The sequence below is a fragment of the Rhea pennata genome, chromosome 3, assembly GCF_028389875.1.
Source record: "Rhea pennata isolate bPtePen1 chromosome 3, bPtePen1.pri, whole genome shotgun sequence".
Taxonomy (NCBI): domain Eukaryota; kingdom Metazoa; phylum Chordata; class Aves; order Rheiformes; family Rheidae; genus Rhea; species Rhea pennata.
This window is the reverse complement of record NC_084665.1, coordinates 91,474,946-91,495,142: the sequence shown is the minus strand read 5'-3', so window position 1 is coordinate 91,495,142 and position 20,197 is coordinate 91,474,946. Positions and strand designations below refer to the sequence as shown.

Here is a 20,197-nt window from a genome sequence, read left to right as displayed (position 1 = left end):
TAACTTGCATTGAGAGAAAGTATCACAAGTGGATGAAACTACATCTGAGAAGCTGCAAAAGTGGCTGCCAGACAAAAAGCGCCCTTTTCGTCTCTGACCATTTTCCTTCTCTCCGTCTCTTCTTCCTACAGTGGCAGTAGTGTGGAGAGGTGACATGAGACCCACACCTTCCCTTTGCTGAATTGTTTTCTCCTGCGATGATTGATGGTCCAGCCAGATTACGCAGTGATGCAGAGCAGGCAGCTACAACATACAGGCATTTTGGGCCCTTTCCCACAGTCACTGTCAAAGGCAGTATTGCCCCAAATGATAAGATAAACCCCCAATGGATTTACCTGAGCAAAGCTTAAATGTATGATTTCTCTGGATCAATCTAGTGTAGACTTATCAAGGAGAAAGCTTCTTTATACTCTTGCAAAAAGAAAAGCCTGTCAGGAAAAGGCAATTTAATTTCTTTACTATGTTAAGTCAATAAAGTATAGCTGCAGTAACTCTTGAAAGGTAAGTCTGATCTCTCACTTTCTGGCTCTTGACAGCAAATCAAGGCAACAAATTAACAGAATCACAGAATAGTTGAGGTTGGAAGGGACCTCTGGAGATCATCTAGTCCAATCCCCCTGCTCAAGCAGGGTTGCCTAGAGCAGGCTGCCCAGGACTGTGTCCAGTTGAGTTTTGATTATGTCCAAGGATGGAAACTCAACAGTTTCTCTGGACAACCTGGAAATTGTCCATTTCTGTAAAAAGGGAGCTGTTGTTAAGCAGTGACTGTAACATATTAAATGCTTTTCTGTAGATTATGTGTACTTACAGCATGTTTTGGTTTTACATGTTGTCTGGTGTCTGTATGAGCTGACTGGCAAGAGTGTGTTAGGCAAAAACTAGAAAGTGGGCCTTCAGACAAGGCCAAGGAGGACAACATGCCTACTGTTCAAGAGGTAAGAATGAGCTCTGCCATGTCATGTGAACTGTTCATTTAAGCTTTTTTTGTGTCCTGGAAGCAGATTTTAACAAAATAAGAACTTGATGTTTTGTAGAAAGAAGCTGAACTACAAGGAAGAGGTTACTGGGATTCAGCCTAATGCAATTTCCTCACAGTGAGTGGTGGTGTAATAATAACCAAAACTCAGGATTAAGCTTTCAACCACATACCATGTACCACATCTGCTGCTGCTGTAAATACACAGAAATACACAGCTGTAAAGTAAAATGACAGCAAAGTATTGTCAAAGTCAGTTAATAAATTTCTGAAGTTATAATTTCAATGACGGATTTGCTCAGCAGAGGTTCAATAGATGTCAGATACATGTTAAATAAAAGTAAAATTTTCAACCCAGAGGGTAATTTTTTAAGCAAAAATATATAAGCATGCATTTAGAAGAGCGGGAAAGTTTTTAATTGTAATACTTTATGACCAAATCACACCTCTGTTCACTTGAGAAGCAGGAGGATTAGGCAATTAGCTACATGAATATATGCAAAAACTTATCTTTTGTTTTTAGCAATACTTCATAGCAAATCTTTTAACAGTTCTGGTGTCTTTAGTGCACATTATCATTTTGCTACGGCCTCTGATTGTAAAGCTCAGTCTGCTAATATGAGACCAAATTCTTCAGCTGTGCTTCTGAAGCTGTTGCCTCACTGGTTTGGTTTGCTCTGCTCCCTCTTCCCACACTTCCAAGCCTGGAGTTGCTCTTCAACCTGGTTAGTCTACCCACAAGAGGACACTTTCGATTATACTGGACTTCAGCGGCAACCTAAGGGCTGTTTTGGTGGTAGGATGTAATCAGTCAACTCTTTCCTCTTGACTTCATGCATTATAAGTTCTATTGGTCTTCCACAATGTTGACTAGGTCCCAACCATACAAAAGACTAAGCTCTTCTGATTTTGAATTTCTTGGAAAAACTGGGATCATTACTAACACTTTAATACAGTCAAGTACATATATCCAGAAGCAAATCCTTTAAGACTACATGCTGGAAAGCTTTTGCCTTGAAAAAGGATTAGGGGTCACAGCAGGCAAACAACATATTTGGACTTCCAGTGTGATGCTGTGAGGTAAGACATAGTCAGACTTGTGACTTTATAATCAAGTGCCATTGGCAGGACCGGAGTGTGATTTTCATCTCTTTGTATGGCGTGGGTGAGACCAGTGCTATAAGACTGCTTAAATTCTAGTGCCCATGTCCTTTTTAAAGCATGTTGAGAAAATGGACTAGAGGCTTCTTTTCCTCTTCACCTCTCCCTTCCTGGTGGAAATATGCACAAGGGTTATAGGCTGCTTTCCATGAAGGGAAGGCATTTCTCTACTCCTCCAATTTAGTTAAATTATTTAATGATTGACTTGTTCAGTGGCAAGATTGTAGTTGGGCTATTTGCAGTTTTACAGTTCTGACGCAGAGAACTGTGATGAGCAGTGTCAGATATGCTTAAACTTGAATAGAAATACAAGACACCAGTCCTCAACCTCTTGAAAATCAAGACTATAAGAAACAGAGTTATGGATTTGGCACTGAGCAGGCAGGTGAGCTCACTGTATTTCCTAAGAACAATCTCTGTGCAATGTGTTCCTTGTAGCCAACACGGTTAGGCTGTCATAGGGAAGAATGATATCTACAGCAGGTGCAGGACCTGGTTTTGGTTGGTAAACTCAAATATTACTGAAAGAAAATGCATCAGTTAATTTCTCCGTGAGGATAGTCCAGATGGGAAAGCACAATGCTGAATGCTCACTGTGGTCAGGAGAGAGTTCAAGAAAGGGTACTTAAGCATCATTCTTAACAAAGCCAAACTGTGTTTATCCTGCTGCTGTAGATTAACTCACTCTAAGAGGAAAAAGGTTTTGCGCTAATTCAGAAAAGGAGCCGAATATTTCCTGATGCCATGTTGAGTCAAACCTATAAGAAGGAAGAGGCCAATATTACTGAGACTTTTAAAAATATTTAGCTATTTGAAGAGACAGACTGTTTTCTGGAAGTGCTGAGTATCAGCTCCTTTAAAGCAGCTTTGAATATTTTGCACCTCTTAGAAGTGTTTTCTAAAATTTTTTTAAGATCCAAAGATTGACAGGAACAAGTTATTGACCCTGCTTCACTTTAGAAATGTCATATGTGAGAGCTAATAATGAGCTGAATTTGGATTGAGGTAGGAGAGTCAAGGCCAGAAGTAGAAAATGTGATATTATTAAGACCTGCGCACTTCCATATGAAGCATGCATGGCTTCCTCAATCAATGTGGCTGTTATTCCTCTCCTTCTGATGGGCAGAATGGTAAAAATTATCTTTAGGAGGAATTGTGATTAAGGGAAGTGACCTGATAATCAGATACTCCCAGGGTGAGGACATGTAAAAGAAAGCATAGTAGTACCTGCAAAAGTAGGAGGCTGAAGACTATTGAAAACACCTATGCTTAGAAGATAGGAACAGCCTCTGGAAGCAAATATGGAACAAGAGTAGGATGTGGACAAAGATTACCTAAATGACGAGGTTTACCGGGCTTCTTATTTATATCATTGGATAAATAATTAAGTGCCTATATTAAAGACTTGAGTCTGAAATAACAGCTGATTCTAGATCCAGCGTTGATCTCATTTCCATGTGTTACTAATAGAAAAATTATGGCTATTATTGAGTAGTATTGATTGTTGACATTTTTGCTTCACAATGTACTTTGCTTTATCCTTTATTTCTATGGTGCCTTCCATTCAAAGAACTCCACGTAGCTCACAAATGCTAATTTAACCTCACGACTTCACTGTGTGGAAGGCAAGTATTATTACCCCTAAGGACTGCCTTCCCTTTGTATCTAGGCAGTGCTTACCACGCTGCTGGCACTGTTAGAGACGTTATATAATAAGCTGTTTGTGGCGCTAAAGACCTAAGGAGCAAAACCAATAAAGGGCTATCTTTATTCAGTGTGAAAATTATCTGCTTGTAAATCTCTTGGCAGTAAGCTTACAAATGGGCAGGAAAATCTTTCTCAGTGAAAAAAAAATTTGAAGACATAGCAAGGGTGTCATACAGAAAATATATGTCATACTTCATTTATTTCAGTATACAAACAGTGTTAAGTACATAGATATATGTACCTTGTTCAATGTATGTGGTTTTTAACTGTAAACTGCAGTTATATTGCTGTAGTTAACAATGTGTATGGAAGTTTATACTTTTGCATCTTTTTTGCATTTGCAATGTCAGACTTGGCAGATCAGTGCAGAACACTTAGTATTTGTGGGTGTTTTGTCTTGATGAATTTGAGTGGGACTAAAGTGCAGGGAGGCTAACAAATTGCATGATACTAGCAGATTTATGTCTTTTCAGCAATTATTGATGTAAACCCCAGCACTTTCTGTGTAACATGCAGGAGAGTGCTTTTTGCTTCCAACAATTTTCACTGGGATTATAAAACTATTTGATGAATACTCATCAAACAGGCAGAAGTTCATAGGTGCTCCTAGTGTTTCCTGGTGGCAATAGTATTCTGTGCCTGGATGTGGTTAGTAAAGGATGTTTGAGTTTGCTGAGTTTGTGGAGTGCTGCACACAATAAAATAGAAGAAAAAAAAAGCAGAAGACATTGGCTGATGTATCAGATATATAATGCCTGTTTATTTGCTGTAGACAAATGGAATTTAGAATAAGCCTGTCTATTTGGAATAAGCATGATGAGCTTGTCTCTGTTAGGAATGGAAGTCTACACTGTACCACTGCAATAGCAGTATACTTTCGTATTTCTGATAGGTGATGCTCTTAATAGTGTCACAATTAATAAAATGACCAAGCCTGATTAACTGAGTCTCCTGGGCCTTCTTTTCTATCAGGAAAAAAATAGTGGCTCATCAGTAAGGAAATAGCATACCATTCCTTTGAACCTGGAATGTATACATTTTATATACATTAATAGTAGTATCAACCTTAAAGAAATTAATTTCTTGATAGGGATGAGTGGTTCTTTCTCTCTCAAGACTGACATAGGAGAGTTCGTTGAATCCCTGAAAGCCTGAGATTCAGAATGCCTGATGATCATCCTGATCTCCAATAATGACTTCGAAGTAGAAGTAATGAAGTGGAATAACACATTTAGATTACATCTTGTCAACATCATTATTAATTTAAAACACACGCTTTTGAAGATTAAAACTAGCTATTTACAATCTACATCAGCAAAGAACTAAGCATAATAGTGGGGCTGGATTTCCAGTCTGTCTTAGTCCTTTCATTCCACTCTGGTCACATAAAGGGTCTGGAAACCTACCACAGTCTTTCCCAAAGTGATTACTTTTATTGACATAAAAGTAGTATGTGGGTGGCGCACTGTGTCCAGCCAGCCCATGGATTGGAAAGATGACTGATCTCAACCACGAATAATAGTAATAAGCACCCTCCAACCTTGCATCATGGTTATTCCAGCCTATGTCAGGCACCAAAAAGAATTTTAATGATCACTAGAAGGCATCAAATAGACCATAGCTCAGCCATATTGATGAAGCTCGCCCTAAATTTTATGGTAAGCTTTTATTTAAAATGTCAGAGCAGTTTGTAATGTTCATTCAAATCATTATGGATTCCTGTGGCGTTTAAATGGTTTGGAGCAGCATTGCAGATGATGTGAGACAATGCAGGAATGCCCCCATGTGCCCTCTTTTCACCATGTTGGCTCTTCATGGCGCTTGGGCGCACCTGAAATATTATTAAAACTGCCACAGAGAAATTTGGAAGGAAGAAAAAAGAGCAGTTTGCTCACAAAGTGTGAAAAACAGAGCCTGAACTCTTTGAGCTTGCTATTGTGCATTGGCAGCAAAAGATTGTGAGCTAACACCTATTTATCCAAGTGTCCAAGTATCCAATTCCTCATGCACTTACAGTTCTCTTGTTACCTTGCCTCATTTTACCATAATCCGGCCATAGTTCAGCCATAATTTGGCTCAGTATTCCTGTAGAAAGCTTTCATATAGATGCTTTATGAGAGCAAGGAATGTAAGAAGAGGGTATATAAAAGTACAGAACATGACGTGTTAGAAGTTGGCAGATTTTCTCTATATATTTGAAACAGAGGTAAAGCGAGAAGTCGAGTCCTCCGGGCTCCATTTGCGATGGAAGGTATGAATGACAAAAAGTGTAAAACCTCGCACAGTAGTTTTATAAGAGCGACTTGATTCTTCTAAGACAGAGTTGGGTTAACTACAACAGAAATCCTCATGAAAATCAAGCACATTCTCTTTATGATGCAAAATTCGATACAAATGCAGGAATCCTAAGAACTCAGATACAAAAATGTTTTTATTACAGTTGTGTCATTCAAGGGTTTGATAAGCCTTTCAGAACTTTCTTTATTCACAATTCTGAAAGTCAGTTTTAATACCATTTGCTGTCAAACCTGACTCTCAAAGCTATAGGCAAATAAAAATTCTCTCTAAAATTTACTGAGTCATCCTGAAGTTTTGCACATAAGTTTGCTGGTTTGGGATGATTGGATGAGGTAGCTTCTTTCCAATTGCTAAACACTTTGAGTTTGTAAACTTGGTTCTGGATCATGATCAATCCACAACCTTAAATAACTTCTTGTGGTATTTTAGAGGAAAATGAAATATCTGAGATATCATTCCATATGCATATACCACCTTCATTTTTTTCTCTTAAAGCAAGTATAACTAAAATTTCTTCTCCATATAACATGCTCAGTAAATAAAGATTTAGATAATATTTTTGAGTGGCTTTGGATATAGTTTGGCCACTATATTTTTGTTCTCCAAAAAGGACAATACTAAATTAGAAAAATTCAAAGAATAAAAGAATAGGATATTCATAAATGACAATAAAAACTGCAGTGAACTTGCCTCAAGCACTCACTCGAGGGGCAAGTAAAAACCACCTACTTAGTATTTAATGATCTAAAAAAGATGAGTTCAGTCATATTCAGCTGGAAATCAGTTATTTTGGAGATAGTTTCTTGAGAGGAAGCTGCCTAAAAAACAAAGACTCCCATACGGTTTTTTATGGTACCTAATCTGTAAGTATTGCCTTCAACAAAGTAAAGAATATGACATTTTCTTAAAAAAAAAATCTCTGGAAGAAAACATGGGTAAAACATGGAAAGAGGCTAGACGCAGATGTAGCTGGGGAATGCAAGATCACTGCTTTAACTATTCTTCAAGGAGCATTGCTCCCCTGTCCTCATGCAGAGAGGGTGATGGTAACTGTCTTCAGCTGTTTCTATGTTCTATAAACTTCATTATTCTATAAATGTCAATGGTATTAGTTCGTAATTACTCCTCTGTTATCATTACAGCAGGGTCCACTGCCCCGGGAGCACCTCAGGTCTGAAGAGATGGAGACACAGCCCTAAAAATGGGCTCGTTTGTTGAAATGTGCACATCTGGATCAGGGCTATCTTATCTAGGCCCGCTTTTTAGCCAAGAAGTGGCACTTCCAAGGTGCAATCTGTCTTATCATAATATAGACACCTTAATAAAGGTCAGATGAATAAATAATAAATAAATAATAAAGGTCAGGTGAATCCTGCTTGTTTCTCTCCCTTGATAATAAAGCAAAGCTCCCATACAGCTGTCCACAGTGCGAGCATCTGAAGTTACTTACGGTGACTCTTATTCCTGCTTTCATGCACATCGTCAAAACTCTGCGCCCTTCACCTCCCTGTTAGCTCTGCTGTCGCCCCTGCGCGAACGCTGCAGAACAGAGCTGACGGCCTTGGACCTGTGCGGCTCTGCACGGGAGAGCCATCGGGGCAGAGAAACTCTTGCCAGGTATTAGCTCTAGAAAGGAGGTAATGTGGAGCCGTTCAGGTGTCTTCATGCGCTCTCACTGGGGATTTCCAGGGTGCAAACATTTCCTTACAGCTGGCAGCTTTGGAGGTTGCTGAAGCGCAGGAGGAACACCTGGTCTTCAGCAGTAAACAAGGCTTTGGGCTGAATCCAGGGTTAGCGAATTGCTAAGCCTGCTGCGACCACTTCAGATCACCTTTCTTTGCCGTCCCCTTTTAAAAGGCAAACAGATTTTCAGGAAGGAAAAACTAAAGCTCTCCAGAAAGCGTGAGTAAATGGCCTTTCGTATGCTTTCTTGGAACAGAGTGGGAGAGGTGGGGAAAGCGCAGGGAAAGGAAATTCCCTCCGTTTTGCGCTCCCAGGTGGATGCAGGAGGAACAGGGCATCTGCTCTGAGAGGCAGTGAGTTGCAGGCACGGCTGCCTCCCAGCCATCACCAGTGTTTCCCACCTATCTGCGCCACGTCCTTTTATCTCTTGGGACTTAGAGGACCCTGGTAGCACCAGAGCAGAGAAAGTCGCTGGGATTAAGGAGCTGTCTCCATACCTGTTTCAAGGGCTCCGCTCAGCCCCTGCCCAGGCATCCCGCAGGCTGCTGCTCGCTCTGCACTGCTGCAGCCTTGCCACCCTATAGGGCTGGTACGAGGATTTTACCTTAGTAACGCCTTTCCCTTCCTCCAGGAAGCAGAATTCAATATTCCATGTTTTACAAGAGGGACAACACTGTGTTCGTCACCGCGCATAAATCAGCCCAGTGCTGGTAAGAGGTGTTTTATCCCAGGAGAAGAAGCTGCCTGCAAACATTTACAGAAAGCTCCATACTGTCGTCCCAGGGCAGCAAAGCTGAGACCCAGTGGCAGCTCCAGGGCTTTTTAAGCTAGCAGGGATCACACCAGAACATTTCGTGATAGATGTTTGTGTGTGTGCACATGTGTACGTGTGTGTGCAGGTGAGCGCACAAACGTGCACGCAAGCACATGTATAACACAGCAGAGTTTGGAGAAAAGAGTATCCCACACAAGAAGAGCAGCACAGGTTATTTGTTATCAGCAGAATACTTACAAGATGAGAAAATCAGCTGTGCTACACTGAAAAATTGGCTGTAGTACACTGAAAAATGCCATGTGAGCACATGCTGGCACGGTGGCCTTCGGTGATTTTGCTAAGTTCGTAGAAACTTGGAAAAAAAAATCTTTCTCTGAAGGGGGACAGTATTTATAATTTTTTATATATATATATATATATATATATATATGTATGTATGTATATACACACATATACACATACACGCATACATACATATAAATATATATATTTATAAACAGATATACATGCACACACATACACGTATAAAATATATATACTATATACACTGTGAAGCCTCTCATTGTGTAAGTAGACCTACTCTCTATGAGACTGATAAGGGAATATTTTGATATAAATAAATATATTAGAATCTGAATCTAGGAGAATATCCTGAATGTCTATAGATTTCCTTTTCCCAGTTTCTGAACTCATGAAACAGTGGAAGGCTTAGATGCTCACAATTGAAACCACTCAGACACTCTTGTGACAAATAACTGCTGCCTAACCTCACAGAACTGAAAATAGTCTGCCTTTCCTTCTCTCTCTAAGATTCTGCATCCTCTGCAACTTCAAAATGCATTTGACTGCTGACTAACGTAGATATATTATTGATATTTAGTCCTTTTAGTTTAAAAAAATCAATGCATTCAGTTTCAGGAGTAAATAGCATTTGATAAATATTATCCTACCTCCTAACAAACCTTTTTTTGTGTACTAACAGACGACCTATAGAGTACAAATTTAATTCCAGGTTATGGTGCCATGTTTCTGTAATGAAATAAATGGGTATTTGAATACAGGCGAGCCAGCATTCTTGCCACAGGGTTTGAAGTCCCAGTTAGCCTTTGTACTAACTCTACTCTCAAAAAGCAATTATGGAACAATTTACCACTGTAAGCCCTGAATTCAGCGTGATTATGCACAGGTGAGAGATACAGTTTTTTTTCTAATTAAAAATCTGTAAGACCAAGGAACAGAATTAAACACGACAATGATTTTATATGCTTTTTTCCTGGCTCACTTGTGATGGCAGTGCTCAGAGCATGCCACGTAATGCTGATTCAACATGATCTACATACTTGTTCTTACTAATTTTTCCCTAAAATCCTACTTGTTCTCTCATTGGTAGGATAAAATAGTGAAAACTTAAATCAGTGCAGTTGTTAAAATGACGACATACACATTTAAAGAGCTAGTCAAATAAAGTATAATTTAATTTAGCAGGGCTAGCAATCAATAAAGGCTAAGTCCTATTTGCCTTATTTATATGAGTTATTACACTGCAACAAGATCAGTCACCTATCGAAAGTGGGAGTTGGTCCTGTAACAAATCTGCAAGCACAGAAAAGAATTTGGAGTTTGCACCAAAAAGCCATTTTTAGCTTGCTCTCATTGTGTCTCTTTAATACTACAGAGGTCTCCTAATAGTGACAGTTTTAACCTTGGCTCTCTTGCTTTTTGAGAGACGAAGTCAGACCTTCATCTGAATGGCTTTTTCATGGCTTGTTATTCTCATCGGTTTTACTTGGAAGCGAGGCTAAAAAAATTAATAATAAATTTAATGAGGGCCAGTTAAAGAAAGCATTGCATTGAGCCTGGATTGCTCCCAGCTATCTTAATTGAATAAAGGGAAAGTTTCCAAATACACCTTCTGTATTGGGTGACTGCCTGAAAAGTTCTTTGAAGCTGGGGAAAAATGTCCTTCCTCTCCAAACTGAAACACATACTCTCAGAAAGCCCTGTCGAAATCTGTTGTATGAAGTTAGACCAGAAATCATATAAAACAGTTAATTTCATTGCAAGCTGCTGTCATAATTCAGCTATTATATTATGTATTACTCTTGATCTATTCTGGCATCAGACTATATTACAGGGTTCTGATTTTTTTGTCATTGTGTAATTTTGCATACGGATAAGGAACTGATTTTCAAAAGCAAAAAGTCTCGCTCTTATTTAGCAGACGTAAATCACGAAGAACACTGGAACAACTCCCTCGTGCTAGGTCTGGCCCCAGGCTCAGACGGAGGCTGCCAATACCTGGGAGCGATTTAAGGGAGCCAACTGGTGGGGTCAAAGAAGCGCCTGGAGCTGGCGTTATTTTACTCTCTAGAGAGGATCTAGGGCTGAAAAGCAGCGCTCCTGCGAGCCACGCTGGCACTTCAAAATGTTACTGCTTAATGTGTTGTAGTCACCGGACTGCATAAGCTGGTTTTCAAGGTCCATTCAAGGACCATTCAAAGACCATCATTAAAAAATTCTCCTGCTTTGGAAGTTTGCTTTGCTCTTTCTGGCTTTTTTTTTTTTTTTTTTTTTCTTTTTGCTGTGCAATGGTGGTTAGAGCTGCTCCGAGAAGGACCTGAGCGAAGCACTGGCCGCCGGGGGGGCCGTGAAACCTTGATTTCCGTGGAGCTGTGCAGCGCTGCCAGCAAGTGAGGAGCAGGGGCTGGGGCTCCGGCAGCCAGCGCCAGGGACCAGCGCAAACGGCTTCTTCATCCCTCCAGATGTGGAAAATGAGCCTGAGGAGAGGAAGGCAGAGCGGAAAATACATATTTAAAACAAAACGGCATTATTATTATTATCTACACGTGATGTTTCAGTGTCTGCTTTAGCTTCTATATACAACTCTCAGCATTTTTTCACACAAATTGCAAGCTTATGGGATCTGCTAGTTGCCGTCAGCTGTAAAAGTCAACTAAAAGTTTAGTACGCACAGAAGTTAGCGTGCAGAGACATGTACTAACAGAACACTAGTGCTTTTAAAGCGTGAATCAACCACTTTAAAGTTAAGGAATGCCAAAATTAAGAAAGTAACTTTATTTGAGCTCACCGGCGAGTGCAGTCAATAATACCAGGCTTAAGGACACGGTCACATCTTTTTCCCACCGAGCTCCGGCCTCGTTTTGCCCCAGGATGGGCAGTTCCCCGTGAGCTGGTCAAATACGCCGCGCTGCATGGGCTCAAGCCTTACTTACACATCAGTTGCACCTTGTTCAAATGCACTCTTGAATTATTAATCTCCGCTTGAGATTTGCTGTGATGATTCTTTGCAATATTATCACTGTTTAGCAACAGTAATTAATTTGTCCCCACAGCATTTTTTTTTTTTTTTTTTGAGGTTACTATTACCTCGATTTTATGCACAGGGGCCTGAGATCTAGTGACCTGGGGAACAGATGTTAAATCCAGAATTACCAAGTATTGTCTAAATCTGGGTGCCTAATTTTAGAAGCTCAGATCCTGATTTGGGGGGGGGGGAGTATATTCAAATTGCAGCAAGTAATTTTAAGTGCAGCTGTGAATGTTCAGCACTTTTGTACTGTAGACCCAGATGTCTCCTGTTGCGCAGCAAGAAAATGAAAAATGACAGAGGCAGGATAGACTCAGTCTCTCCAGGGCAGTGTCCAGTTGCCTGCAGTCCCCTGCCTCGTTCCCTGCCCAGCTGATAACTTCTGGAGCTAGTGAAGCAGGAGTTGCACTGACAGCAGCGAGATTGGCTGCATGCCCCTGCTACACTCTTTAATTGCATAATTGCACATGATTTTTTTCCACAGTTATGTCTGCTTTCTCAGTACACTGGAAGGATGATCTTCAGGAAAAATGTTACAAAGGAAACAGACCCAGACCTTAATTCCAGCTTGACCTTGCAAACTCTGCCACCTTTTACTACATGCTACCTAAGCCTTCTCTGTTATGTTAGCACGCTAACATTTTGCGGGGTGTGAAGATACTTGTATGCACATTACTGAAATTATTTCTTAATAAGAGGAGCGGGTTTTTTTTTGCAATGTTATGCTCTTAAGAGAAGGAGCAGTCTTGTGGTGAAAGCCCAAGGCCAGAAAGTAGGAGATTTAATTCCAAAATTGGTTCTGCCATAGACTTTCGAGGTGACCTTGGGCACTCCTTATCCTTTCTGTCATTCCATTTCATCATCTAAAGGTTGGGAATAGCACAAGGGCTGCTTCAGGGGAGTTTTGTGGAGCTTGACTCATTTATCTTGGTAGAGTATCAGATTCTCAGAGGGAACGGGCTACGAAAGTGTGAGGTATTACACAACAGCATGCAGCAGTAGAATTCAGGGTATAAAATACAAATTATGGTGTAATTAAGAGATAGGCATTTATGCGTCATTTACATGCTCTCCTAAATCTCTCTATTAATATCACTATTTCTCCTTACATTGAGGACAAGGACTGGCACTATGGTAATCTAATAATGAGGTAAATATAGTAATGATAAAACTGTCATACACAGTGATCTGATCTGTATGGTATACTGCACCAAAACATATTTTAATACAGCCAGATGATGTTTTATATGTCTTGGAACAAGGTATTCAAGCCCTGCTCATACAAGGGTGATATGTTCTGGAAAGGATGTAAGGACCACAGCGGACCAGCAACTCAACATGAGAAGCTGGTACCTGGAAGGGTGTGCTTGGATGGGGTTGCTGTTAGGAGAAGGATGGGAAGATAACCATGCTGGATGTGGAGCTGCTGAGATGAATATTAAAATACCACACTGACTTCTCTGTACCCATTTTCTGAAGATAGGGGAAAAGGAAAAGAAATGCAGGCAAAAGCCACAGAAATTAGATGTTTTCTGACAAAATGCAGAAGTTGTAGTTGTTACTCATGGTAGTTAAAGATGTCAGAATTTTTTAAGAGATTTCATTATAGTGTTTCAGCACCTTTTTGGGGGAAATATAATAGGTAGGAGAGGTCTCTCTAACATGGGAAGCTATAACAAAAATCAGTATCTGGAATTTAAAATTGGGCAAGGCTTAACAGGATAAAAGACCATTTTTTTTAGTGGGATGGTAACTAATCATAGGAACATGCTACCACCAAGGATAGTGGTGGAGTTTCTGTCCCTTTGGACTCACAGCTTGGATGCCATCTGGAAGATGGGCAGTCGTCCAGCGCAACATCAATATCAATGATATACAGGACAATCTAATGATCCCTTTTGACCTGATACTCAAGAAACTGAAGTTCACAGGAGTTCTGCCATTGACTTCAGTGAAGGCAGGATTTCATCTTCTGTTCCCAAGGCTTTAATAATGGAAAAGGTATTAATTACCTGTGCTCAACTGAATGGAGACAGTGATGTGCAGCACTGTGGAGGAAAGCTGGCAACACAAAACAGCAATGATGTAACTTGAAAACAGCTTCTTCTTACTATTATTTGCTGCTTTTCAGCTGCGTAGTCTCTCGAAGCACATCTGTGTGGTCAGTTCTAATTATAGAACATTTCTGACTTGTAACCCTAGAGTACAGTGTGAGCCAGGGCTGCATTAGAGGCTCTGGAAAGCAGCAGATGACAGGGGAGATCCTAGCCATCCAGATTTCAGAGCAAGAATGGATGCAATTTTGATAATTGAAGATGAGCCAAATTGTCAAAGATGGGGTAAATCGAAGGTCGTCTGTGTTCTCAGCAAAGGGAAGTAGGATTAACAGCCGCGGATGATTCTGGGCTTCAGAGATGACTGCATCTCTGTCAATGAGCCAAGTGAAATGATATATATTTCTGCTTCAGCAGGGTTGACTATTGCTTCAACTTCACAAGCTGGCTTATTTGTAAAGCTGCATTTAGATGCCCTGCCAGAAGTGAAGCTGCTGGCCATGTACTGGTTTCTTTTAATAAAGACGTGGTCAAACATTACAAATCTGCAAATGTTTCTTTCCCTTCTACCTATGCAGCATACCCTGCACACAAAAGGCTGATCAGTTATTTAACCTCTTCCACGTTAAGAAGAGTTAGAACATTTGCTACAGCAATCAATATTCTTAAAGTTCAAGTTCAGCAAATACTCTGATAAGGCTGCAGCTACAAAAAGCATATTTTTGATTTTCCTGTTTTCATTTAGATTCACATTTTGAGGCACCTGATCATGAAATGTAAGAGGTTCATCTCAGGTACAAATATGATGCAATAAAATAAAAAAATACACAATAATTATACATGCATATATATGTATATATACAGAATGAATTTGCACCTATGGGCAATACAAAACTGTACAACTGATCAGAAAGTCAATGAAATGAAATATTCCCTCAATTATTTCCTATATTTCAAGCAAAAGCAAAATAAAATGGGATTCTTGATACAAAGCCGTCAAAAGCTGAGTAGGTTTATTACAGTAAGGATATGTCAAGCATCCCTGCCCTTACAAGATTTGGCAAATTTCCCACTGTCTTCAGTGGGAAAACTGCCTAAGTGGGTCAGGTCCAGCTTGCATCCTTGAACTGACTCCTTCCTCACTAGCAAAATCCCTTGAGCTTGCTCGCTGGTCAACCCTGGTTAACGTGGGACACGGTGTGCTCACTAAGAGGCGCTAAGAAATGTAACCGCAGCAAATTTTGAGATTCCTTTATTACAGTAGTTCTTGGGGACCAGACACGCTCCGGCCCAAGCTTATTTGATCTAGCTGCCAAGCTGCGCTGTGCAGTGTCATTTCAACTGGGGTGGACTGTGCCAACACGTTCTCACACTGGCAAATCTCGCGGCCAGGACTTGCGCTCTTTTATGCCTGAACAAACTGTTCCTAGAGCATCTACCAGGCTGATGCTTTGCTGGCATACAGTGGCCTCCTGGAGGACCATCAGAGGATGACTGAGTAAATGAGCTAGTACATGACTGTACGTTGATGGAAAAGGAGGGACACTGTCACAGAGCAGCAGATCGGTTTCTCCTCTGACACCTGACTGACACCACTCATCCCAGCAGGCCACAACAGTTACTGTCCTGGTAGCAATTGCACTCGTAAAGCTTAAGACAATATTTCTCTGTATACAGATGGGCTTGATCTTCCAATACTGAAGCATCTTTGAGGCTTATCACACCGTACCCAAGCCATAGGCAACCCCAGTTATGCCTTAGCAACACAGTCATTTTAAGAAAAATATGTGCGCTTCTGAAGTTCTTTATTTCTTCCTCCTACCTTTTTCTTCCTCTTCTGGGAGGATACTTGAGTAAAAGTTCTCTCAAGAAATTGCCATGGTTGTTACACTATTAGGGAATCATTTCACTATCACTGACAAAATTCAGATGCTCTTGACAATGCCGTATTCAGTCTTGTTTCCTGTACTTTCAATATTACAAAAGACACTCTTCACAAGTGCTGCTGTAATGTTTTATCTACTTTGAGTTAAAAAGTTGCTGGTACTAAAATATTTCTCTCATTTGACAGCTTAATCCGTCTCTGTCAATGATCTCGCACCCACTCCTGTAGCTTCACAATCAGTCTTTTTTTTTCATTTAATATTCTTTTAAATTTTGTATATTGGGGATATGTGCCTGTCTTTTTTTACTCATTATTCTACAGCTACTTATATTGCCCCCTCCTGTAATACATATCTTAAACAATTTAGATTAGTAGCATTCATCCATAACATTTGCTCCCTAGAGATGCTGGAGTACTTGGTAGCAATACTTCTTTCTAAGTATCATTATCCTCTAAAGTTTAGAAATGTCATTTATGGCCTATTGGCAAAGTAAATATGACAAATAGTGAGCTGGCTTTCAAATTCTGAGCCTTCAAAACGCTGACAAGCAAAATTCTGGCTCATGTATAGACTGTGGCAACATTATCATTGACTTTAGGCAGCTGATCTTTGTGAAAATACAGGACTGGATCTCCCTTCACCTCTCTCTCACTCGCACAAACACACGTGTGTGTACAACACCTTCTTCACTCGAGTGTTTTATCAGAAATCTCACTGAAGTTGTGAGAGGATTTATTGCACGAGTATATGCCAAATGACAGGGGCTATAGATATGGATCTGCAGGCACTTTTGGAGTAATTTGGCTATTTAAATAACCACTTAAAATATTCTTCCTCTTTTAAAATCAGTAGAAGTTCCCAGAACTTGAACTGACTAACCAGCATCACAGCCGTTAATTATGCTGGCAGAAATTATTGGCCCAATAGTCTGAGTAATTGCAGGAAATTCTGAAGCCTGTTTTATACAGTGATCGCACCAGATGGTCTGATGTTGTCAGTAACTCAGAAAAGATCAGCAACACAGCCAGTAGAATTCAGCTCCAGGTCAAGACACCTGAATTTAAATGTTTACATTCACCCACGCACAGGCATGTACAGCCAAATCAACATCATCCTCGGTGTCCTGATGGGCCTCCAACTCCTGCTCTAGGGGGTTTAGGTCTCCTGCAGGTCTGCTGTCGCATGTGGCAGCTTCCTGAGGAGAAGTCGGATACCTAAGAGTATCTTGAATGGTACAAGGTGACCATAGGTGGGCAGCACATCCCATTTCTGCTCTGTCTCAGTGCTAATGCACTTGGATGCTTGGCCGATGTGTAGACATAGACATCCAGGTGCAGGGGTTTGAACCCTGAACCACATACTTCCCAGTTCATTGTCTAGGAGAGGGTCTCACTTCTGAGCGGACTTAGGCAGATGGGGAGATGGTGCCAGCCCTGGTGTGCCAGGGTGAACTTAGTCCTCACCATATGGGCTCGAGTGCCAGCGCACAGCTCTGGGGACAATGAAGGCTGCTGCTCTGGGTTGCTGAAGGTACCTGCTAAACCTCCCTGCTGCTGGGGAAGTGAGATAGGCAGCACGCCGAGATCACTCACCAGGAGACGCAATTGCGGACAAGCTGCAGCACAGCCAGGGATGAACCTGCTGAGGTCGAACCTGCCAAGATCTGCGCTCAGCCACTCTGTGTGGAAACCTGAGAGCTGGCTTCATGACACCTTGGGGCATGGCCAGGCAACGTCCCTGAAATGGCCCTCCAGGTCTCTGGCAGTGGCACTGATACCCATCCTTGAGGATCAGTGGTAAGAGGAAGGGGAAATGACACAGAGAGTGATGTCTATGATGAATATAGCATTCGCCTGGAAAAAAATGATGCTCTATTTTATCTTATAGGCGCTGTGTCTCCTTTTTTCCAGTAAAGTTTCCTAATTTCATATCCCAAACTAGTATATGGTGTTTTGGTTATGATGGCCAATTCGAAAACTGTTCAGGAAATCCAGAAATTATTAATAGCCTTTAGGAGCTCACTGGTAGTGTCCAACACTTGGCAGAATAGTCACATATGAATATCTGTAGCTATATTTAGAGATGCTTTGCATACCAATGTACTTACTGATCTCATTAAAACGCATCTGGATGCTTGCAGTCCTAAAATCCTAGCATGTGTGAGTGAGTTTTAGTGTCTGGCCATAGATGGCACCAAACAGCCATGAGCAGAGCAATTCCTGCAGGCTGCTAGGGCTGCTGCTGCACCCCAGCTCAGTCCATCAAACAGGCCTGACTGCCAGGAGATGCAGAAAATTTCACATCTTCCACGATGTCTGGCATTTTGCATATACCCCCAAATCAAATGGCTTTTCTGAGCTTCACAGCTGTTCTTTCCCTTTTTAATTCTCCTCTAATTAATCAAATTATTATTTTTTTTAATACTCACAGCACAAAAAGAAAGCCCTACCATGGTCATTGCTGTGATATGTTGGCTCTGTGAAAGTGCATGGGAAAGGATAGTTGCTGCGCCAAAGATCTGGCACTCTAAACAGGCTGTTGCATAGGACTTCAAGGGACTTTTGGAGTCAGGAGACCTAATTCTTTGCTTTTGCAGGCAATTTTGTAAAGCAATCTCATTTATAAACCGATCAAGCTTCATCTTAAAATCTGATTTCAGCTTTTTGTTCCCACTACAGCTACAGGATGATGTTTAGCTCCTACATCTCTCTGACGCTTATAAAAATTTTCATTTCCAGCCTAGAGTCATTTGTGGACTTATTAGGCTTCTCCATTCCGGTACCGATGCCTTTTAGCTGAAATAGCTCTTCTCCCTCACTGGCATTTCCTGTTCAGCAGAGCTTCACATCAGGCCTCTCAGCCTGGGTGAGGCCTGGGTGGTTTTCCAGTCTTCGCTGTGCTACCCTGAAAGCACCCAGCAGCTGTTGCCTCCTTGGCTCCTAACAAAATGTCCAGGGTAAAACATTGCTTTGCACAGGCAAAGGGAGACATGACCGTGCCAAGGACAAGGAGCAAAGCAGTGCAACCAGGGGAAAGATGCCTATGGAGCAAAGGGGCAAGGAAAGGGGGTCTTTCATCCCCATTTTACAGATGGGAAACTTCGGTGGGACAAGACTGAACAACAGCCTATGGTCACAAGAAAAGCTTTCATGAAGCTGGCAGCTGCGTGAGATGGCTGTGCAGGCTGATGCCCTTCTCCTTGGTAATCCAGTCTAAAAAATCATAAGGGTCCTTTCTGGTCCTAATATATATTGCTATGACATGGCAGTGATGCCTGGGTTATAATAGTTCAAATCCATGCAAGCTATTTGCGTGATCTTTTTTACTCACATTGGACCTTACTCAGAGATTCAGCCAAGATTTGCTGTCAAAGATGCAAAATGCATTTTGCTCTGTTCTTAGCTCTCAGTGTGTTTATACGCTGACAGGTGAAAGACTAGTTTCTGATATTTGTTTATTTTACATTAAATTCCAAAATACTTCCATAAAACAGCTGTATGCATGAAGAACACTGCATCGCTGGTGTAGTCAAGGTCAAGGGAAGTTCCACTATTTGGAAAATCATGCAGAAATGATTTTCTCAATTTTATCTCTATAAAGAAAATTCTTGTTTTTATGTCATTATAATGCTGGTGTTCTGCCACACTGAAGGCTCATTTGGAGTACTTATTCAGAGATGTGTATTTGTCTCCAAATATAGCTTTTACGCCTTGGTCTATCTCTCTTACTCTTTTTGCAAATTTTGCACATACTTTGGTGAAGATTTGTGTATCCTCAGTTAAAACAGGAGTTGGGAAGTTTACAGTTTGACTGGGTTTGAATTTCTGTTTTTGTCATCCTCATCCTGGATGTACAATGTTATATCTGAGAAGATTCCTTTCCTTTCGCTACATTTCCATTTCATTTCATTCAATGAATATTGACAGATACTGAGTAATTGCTTCTGGCATTAAGGGAAATTAGCATGTGGGTGTGGAAAGCGGATGAGCAAATTTATTCTGTAAATACAAATTTAGATCCTTAAGATATCGCTTGGCACAGGCCTCTCATTAAATATAGATTATAAGCTCTAGAAATAAAAGATTGTCCTGTGTATTCTGGAGCACACTTTTGCTATGAAATCAATAACAGCTCTTTTGGGAGTTTTGCTTCAGTAAAGCATGAACACAAAGTGCAAAACGAGAACATAAAAATGGCCCGATCAGCTCTACCCAAAAGTTCATGTAAATCTTCATCCTAGGAAAAGGCAGAAGGACAGTGGAAACATAGAGGGACGTGGCTTTGCAGCAGAGGGACCTGCAGCTTCCGGGAATCTGGCTCTCTATTTAT

The 20,197-nt window shown here is 40.8% G+C and overlaps 1 long non-coding RNA gene across 1 annotated transcript in view; it reads right to left on the bottom strand.

The window, feature by feature from the left end:
• Positions 1-11,145: 11,145 nt before the first annotated feature.
• The window catches only part of LOC134137900 (uncharacterized), a 39,095-nt gene continuing 30,043 nt past the window's right edge, over positions 11,146-20,197 (bottom strand). The window contains exon 3 of the long non-coding RNA XR_009957762.1: positions 11,146-11,377. This is a non-coding gene — a long non-coding RNA (uncharacterized LOC134137900). The remainder of the gene's footprint in view (positions 11,378-20,197) is intronic.